Source organism: Piliocolobus tephrosceles, unplaced genomic scaffold (genome assembly GCF_002776525.5).
Source record: "Piliocolobus tephrosceles isolate RC106 unplaced genomic scaffold, ASM277652v3 unscaffolded_709, whole genome shotgun sequence".
NCBI lineage: Eukaryota > Metazoa > Chordata > Mammalia > Primates > Cercopithecidae > Piliocolobus > Piliocolobus tephrosceles.
This window is the reverse complement of record NW_022334374.1, coordinates 1-7,522: the sequence shown is the minus strand read 5'-3', so window position 1 is coordinate 7,522 and position 7,522 is coordinate 1.

The following is a 7,522-nucleotide window of genomic DNA, read 5'->3' as shown; positions in this document are numbered from 1 at the left end:
CTAGAAAGAAGCTTTCTAAGAAACTGCTTGGTGATGTGTGAATTCATCTCACAGAGTTACACTTATGTACTTTACAATTTCTTTGTGATTTGTGAATTCATCTCACAGAGTTACAACTTATTCCTCAGGAAGCATTTTGCTAACACTCTTTTCGTGGAATCTGCCAGTGATATTTCGGAGCCAACTCGGGCCCATTGTGAAAAAGCAAGTCTCCTCAGAGAACGACTAGAGAATAGCTCTCTGAGAGATTGCTTTCTGATGTGTGACTTCATCACACAGAGTTCCACCCTTCCCTTCTTGGAACAGTTTGCTAACAGTGTTGTCGTGGATTCTGCAATGTGATATTTGGGAGCTCATTGAGGGCTATGGTGAAAAAGGATATATCCGAACAAATTTCGGGGGGGGCGGAGCAAGATGGCTGAATAGGAACAGCTCCAGTCTCCATCTCCCAGCGCGAGCGACACAGAAGACCGGTGATTTCTGCCTTTTCAACTGAGTACTGGGGTCATCTCACTCGGGAATGCCAGACAATCCATGCGGGTCAGCTGCTGCAGCCTGACCAGTGAGAGCTGAAGCAGGGCGAGGCATCGCCTCACCTGGGAAGTGCGAGGGGGAAGGGAGTCCCTTTTCCTAGCCAGGGGAACTGAGACACATAACACCTGGAAAATCGGGTAACTCCCACCCCAATACTGCGCTGTAACACCGGCACACCGGAGAATATATCCCACACCTGGCCGGGAGGGTCCCACGCCCACGGAGCCTCCCTCCTTGCTAACACAGCAGTCTGCGGCAATCTAACCGCAAGGCAGCAGCGAGGCTGGGGGAGGGGTGCCCACCATGACTGAGGCTTAAGTAGGTTAATAAAGCCACTGGGAAGCTCGAACAGGGTGGATCTCACAGCAGCTCAAGGAAACCTGCCTGTCTCTGTAGACTGCACCTCTGGGGACAGGGCTCAGCTAAAGGAGCAGAAGCCTGTGCAAACGCGAACGACTCTGTCTGAAAGCTTTGAATAGAGCAGTGGATCTCCCATCATGGAGGTTGAGATCTGAGAAGGGGCAGTCTGCCTGCTCAAGTGGGTCCCTGACGCCTGAGTAGCCTAACTGGGAGACATCCCCCACTAGGGGCAGTCTGACACCCCACACCTCACAGGGTGGAGTACACCCCTGAGAGGAAGCTTCCAAAGCAAGAATCAGACAGGTGCACTCGCTCTTCAGCAATATTCTGTCTTCTGCAACCTCTGCTGCTGATACCCAGGCAAACAGGGTCTGGAGTGGACGTCAAGCAATCTCCAACAGACTTATAGCAGAGGGTCCTGACTGTCAGAAGGAAAACTATCAAACAGGAAGGTCACCTATACGAAAACCCCATCAGTACGTCACCAACATCAAAGACCAGAGACAGATAAAACCACAAAGATGGGGAAAAAGCAGGGCAGAAAAGCTGGAAATTCAAAAAATAAGAGCGCATCTCCTCCTGCAAAGGAGCACAGCCCATCACCAGCAACGGATCAAAGCTGGTCAGAGAATGATTTTGATGAGATGAGAGAAGAAGGCTTCAGTCCATCAAACCTCTCAGAGCTAAAGGAGGAATTATGTACCCAGCGCAAAGAAACTAAAAATCTTGAAAAAAGAGTGGAAGAATTGACAGCTAGACTAATTAATGCAGAGAAGGTCATAAACGAAATGACAGAGATGAAAACCATGACACAAGAAACACGTGACAAATGCACAAGCTTCAGTAACCGACTCGATCAACTGGAAGAAAGAGTATCAGCGATTGAGGATCAAATGAATGAAATGAAGCGAGAAGAGAAACCAAAAGGAAAAAGAAGAAAAAGAAATGAACAAAGGCTGCAAGAAGTATGGGATTATGTGAAAAGATCAAATCAACGTCTGATTGGGGTGCCTGAAAGTGAGGGGGAAAATGGAACCAAATTGGAAAACACTCTACAGGATATCATCTAGGAGAACTTCCCCAACTTAGCAGGGCAGGCCAACATTCAAATTCAGGAAATACAGAGAACGCCTCAAAGATACTCCTCCAGAAGAGCAACTCCAAGACACATAATTGCCAGATTCACCAAAGTTGAAATGAAGGAAAAAATCTTAAGGGCAGCCAGAGAGAAAGGTCGGGTTACCCACAAAGGGAAGCCAATCAGACTGACAGCAGATCTCTTGGCAGAAACTCTACAAGCCAGAAGAGAGTGGGGGCCAATATTCAACGTTCTTAAAGAAAAGAATTTTAAACCCAGAATTTCATATCCAGCCAAACTAAGTTTCATAAGTGAAGGAGAAATAAAATTCTTTACAGATAAGCAACTGCTTAGAGGTTTTGTCACCACCAGGCCTGCCTTACAAGAGACCATGAAGGAAGCCCTAAACATGGAAACGAACAACTGGTACCAGCCATTGCAAAAACATGCCAAAATGTAAAGACCATCGAGGCTAGGAAGAAACTGCATCAACTAATGAGCAAAATAACCAGTAATATCATAATGGCAGGATCAAGTTCACACATAACAATATTAACCTTAAATGTAAATGGACTAAATGCTCCAATTAAAAGACACAGACTGGCAAACTGGATAAAGAGACAAGACCCATCAGTCTGCTGTATTCAAGAGACCCATCTCACATGCAGAGACATACATAGGCTCAAAATAAAGGGATGGAGGAAGATCTACCAAGCAAATGGAGAACAAAAAAAAGCAGGGGTTGCAATCCTAGTCTCTGATAAAACAGACTTTAAACCATCAAAGATCAAAAGAGAGAAAGAAGGCCATTACATAATGGTAAATGGATCAATTCAACAGGATGAGCTAACTATCCTAAATATATATGCACCCAATACAGGAGCACCCAGATTCATAAAGCAAGTCCTTAGAGACTTACAAAGAGACATAGACTCCCATACAATAATAATGGGAGACTTCAACACTCCACTGTCAACATTAGACAGATCAACGAGACAGAAAGGTAACAAAGATATCCAGGAATTGAACTCATCTCTGCACCAAGCGGACCTAATAGACATCTATAGAACTCTCCACCCCAATTCAACAGAATATACATTCTTCTCAGCACCACATCGCACTTATTCCAAAATTGACCACATAATTGGAAGTAAAGCACTCCTCAGCAAATGTAAAAGAACAGAAATTATAACAAACTGTCTCTCAGACCACAGTACAATCAAACTAGAACTCATGACTAAGAAACTCAATCAAAACCGCTCAATTACATGGAAACTGAACAACCTGCTCCTGAATGACTACTGGGTACATAACGAAATGAAAGCAGAAATAAAGATGTTCTTTGAAACCAATGAGAACAAAGATACAACACACCAGAATCTCTGGAACACATTTAAAGCAGTGTGTAGAGGGAAATTCATAGCACTAAGTGCCCACAAGAGAAAGCAGGAAAGATCTAAAATTGACACTCTAACATCACAATTAAACGAACTAGAGAGGCAAGAGCAAACACATTCAAAAGCTAGCAGAACGCAAGAAATAACTAAGATCAGAGCAGAACTGAAGGAGATAGAGACACAAAAAAAACCCTCCAAAAAATCAATGAATCCAGGAGTTGGTTTTTTGAAAATATCAACAAAATTGACAGATGCTAGCAAGGCTAATGAAGAAGAAAAAAGAGAGGAATCAAATAGACGCAATAAAAAATGAAAAAGAGGATATCTCCACCGACCCCACAGAAATAAAAACTACCATCAGAGAATAATATAAACACCTCTACGCAAATCAACTAGAAAATCTAGAAGAAAAGGATAATTTCCAGGACACGTACACTCTCCCAAGACTAAATCAGGAAGAAGTTGAATCCCTGAATAGACCAATAGCAGGCTCTGAAATATCATCAGTTTAAAACGGGAAAGAAGCTTTCAGAGAAACTTCTTTGTGATCTGTGAATTCGACTCCCAGAGTTACATCTCTCTCCTCAGGCAGCAGTTTGCTAACACTCTTTTCGTAGAAACTGCAAGGGGGTTGGGGCCTATGATATAAAACGAAATATCATCACATAATAACTAGAGGAAAGCTTTCTGAGAGGTGGCTTTCTGATATGCGACTTCATCACACAGAGTTCCACACACTGCTTCTTGGCAGAGTTTGCTAAGGCTGTTATCTTGGATTCTGCAAAGTGATATTTGGGAGCTCATTGTGGGCTATGGTGAAAAAGGTTATATCCTCAGACCGAAAGTGGCAAGAAGCACTCTGAGAAACTGCATTGCTAGGAGTGAGTGCAACTCACAGAGTTACACTTTTCTCTTCAGCTATCAGTTCGCTAAGATAGTCTGCTTGGAAACTGCAATGGGATACTTCTTAGCGCAATGATCTTACGGTGACAAAGCAAACGTCCTCAGAGGAATACTGGAAAGAAGTTCTTTTAGAAACTTCTCTGTGATGTGTGAATTCATCTCACAGAGTTACACTTATGTTTCATGGAGCAGGCCACTAACACTGTCTTTCAGGAATCTGAGAAGTTTACTCTGCATGGCATTGAAGCCTATGCAGATAAAGGAAATATCATCAGATAAAAACCGGAAAGAAGCTTTCTGAGAAACTTCTTTGTGATCTGTGAATTCGTCTCCCACATTTACATCTCTGTCCTCAGGCAGCAGTTTGCTAACACTCTTTTCGTAGAAACTGCAAGGTGATATTTGTGAGCCAATTGGGGCCTATGGTATAAAACGAAATATCATCACATAATAACTAGAGGGAAGCTTTCTGAGAGATGGCTTTCTGATATGTGACTTCACCACACAGAGTTCCACACACTGCTTCTTGGTAGAGTTTGCTAAGGCTGTTATCTTGGATTCTGCAAAGTGATATTTGGGAGCTCATTGTGGGCTATGGTGAAAAAGGTTATATCCTCAGACAGAAAGTGGCAAGAAGCATTCTGAGAAACTGCATTGCTATGAGTGAGTGCAACTCACAGAGTTACACTTTTCTATTCAGCTATCAGTTTGCTAAGATAGTCTGCTTGGAAACTGCAAGGAGATTCCTCTTAGCGCAATGAAGCTTACGGTGACAAAGCAAATGTCCTCAGAGGAAAACTGGAAAGAAGCTTTCTTAGAAACTTCTCTGTGATGTGTGAATTCATCTCACAGAGTTACACTTATGTTTCATGGAGCAGGCCACTAACACTGTCTTTGAGGAATCTGAGAAGTTCCACTCTGGATGGCATTGAGGCCTGCGCTGATAAAGGAAATATCATCAGTTAAAAACGGGAATGAAGCTTTCTGAGAAACTTCTTTATGATCTGTAAATTCGTCTCCAACAGTTACATCTCTGTCCTCAGGCAGCAGTTTGCTAACACTCTTTTCGTAGAAACTGCAAGGTGAAATTTGTGAGCCAAGTGGAGCCTATGGTATAAAACGAAATATCATCACATAATAACTAGAGGGAAGCTTTCTGAGAGATGGCTTTCTGATATGTGACTTCACGACACAGAGTTCCACACACTGCTTCTTGGCAGAGTTTGCTAAGGCTGTTATCTTAGATTCTGCAAAGTGATATTTGGGAGCTCATTGTGGGATATGGTGAAAAAGTTATATCCTCAGACAGAAAGTGGCAAGAAGCATTCTGCGAAACTGCATTGCTATGAGTGAGTGCAACTCACAGAGTTACACTTTTCTCTTCAGCTATCAGTTTGCTAAGATAGTCTGCTTGGAAACTGCAAGGGGATTCTTCTTAGCGCAATGAAGCTTACGGTGACAAGCAAAGGTCCTCAAAGGAACACTGGAAAGAAGCTCTTTTAGAAACTTCTCTGTGATGTGTGAATTCATCTCACAGAGTTACACTTATGTTTCATGGAGCAGGCCACTAACACTACCTTTGAGGAATCTGAGAATTTCTACTCTGGATGGCATTGAGGCTTACGCTGATAGAGGAAATATCATCAGTTAAAAACGGGAAAGAAGCTTTCTGAGAAACTTCTTTGTGATCTGTGAATTCGTCTCTCACAGTTACATCTCTGTCCTCAGGCAGCAGTTTGCTAACACTCTTTTCGTAGAAACTGCAAGGTGATATTTGGGAGCCAATTGGGGCCTATGGTATAAAACGAAATAGCATCACATAATAACTAGAAGAAAGCTTTCTGAGAGATGGCTTTCTGATATGTGACTTCACCACACAGAGTTCCACACACTGCTTCTTGGCAGAGTTTGCAAAGGCTGTTATCTTGGATTCGGCAAAGTGATATTTGGGAGCTCATTGTGGGCTATGGTGAAAAAGGTTATATCCTCAGACAGAAAGTGGCAAGAAGCATTCTGCGAAACTGCATTGCTATGAGTGAGTGCAACTCACAGGGTTACACTTTTCTCTTCAGCTATCAGTTTGCTAAGTTAGTCTGCTTGGAAACTGCAATGGGATTCTTCTTAGCGCAATGAAGCTTACGGTGACAAAGCAAATGTCCTCAGAGGAAAACTGGAAAGAAGCTTTGTTAGAAACTTCTCTGTGATGTGTGAATTCATCTCACAGAGTTACACTTATGTTTCATGGAGCAGGCCACTAACACTGTCTTTGAGGAATCTGAGAAGTTCTACTCTGGATGGCATTGAGGCCTACGATGATAAAGGAAATATCATCAGTTAAAAACGGGAAAGAAGCTTTCTGAGAAAATTCTTTGTGATCTGTGAATTCGTCTCCCACAGTTACATCTCTGTCCTCAGTCAGCAGTTTGCTAACACTCTTTTCGTAGAAACTGCAAGGGTATATTTGGGAGCCAATTGGGGCCTATGGTAGAAAACGAAATATCATCACATAATAACTAGAGGGAAGCTTTCTGAGAGATGGCTTTCTGATATGTGACTTCACCACACAGAGTTCCACACCCTTCTTCTTGGCAGAGTTTGCTAAGGCTGTTATCTTGGATTCTGCAAAGTGATATTTGGGAGCTCATTGTGGCTATGGTGAAAAAGGTTATATCCTCAGACAGAAAGTGACAAGAAGCATTCTGAGAAACTGCATTGCTATGAGTGAGTGCAACTCACAGAATTACACTTTTCTCTTCAGCTATCAGTTTGCTAAGATAGTCTGCTTGGAAACTTCAATGGGATTCTACTTAGAGCAATGAAGCTTACGATGACAAAGCAAATGTCCTCAGCGGAAAACTCGAAAGAAGCTTTCTTAGAAACTTCTCTGTGCTGTGTGAATTCATCTCACAGAGTTACACTTATCTTTCATGGAGCAGGCCACTAACACTGTCTTTGAGGAATCTCAGAAGTTCTACTATGGATGGCATTGAGGCTTACGCTGATAATGGAAATATCATCATTTAAAAAGGGAAAGAAGCTTTCTGAGAAACTCCTTTCTGATCTGTGAATTCGTCTCCGACAGTTACACCTCTGTTCTCCGGCAGCAGTTTGCTAACACTCTTTTCGTAGAAACTGCAAGGTGATATTTGGGAGCCAATTGGGGCCTATGGTATGAAACGAAATATCATCACATAATAACTAGAGGGAGCTTTCTGAGAGATGGCTTTCTGATATGTGACTTCACCACACA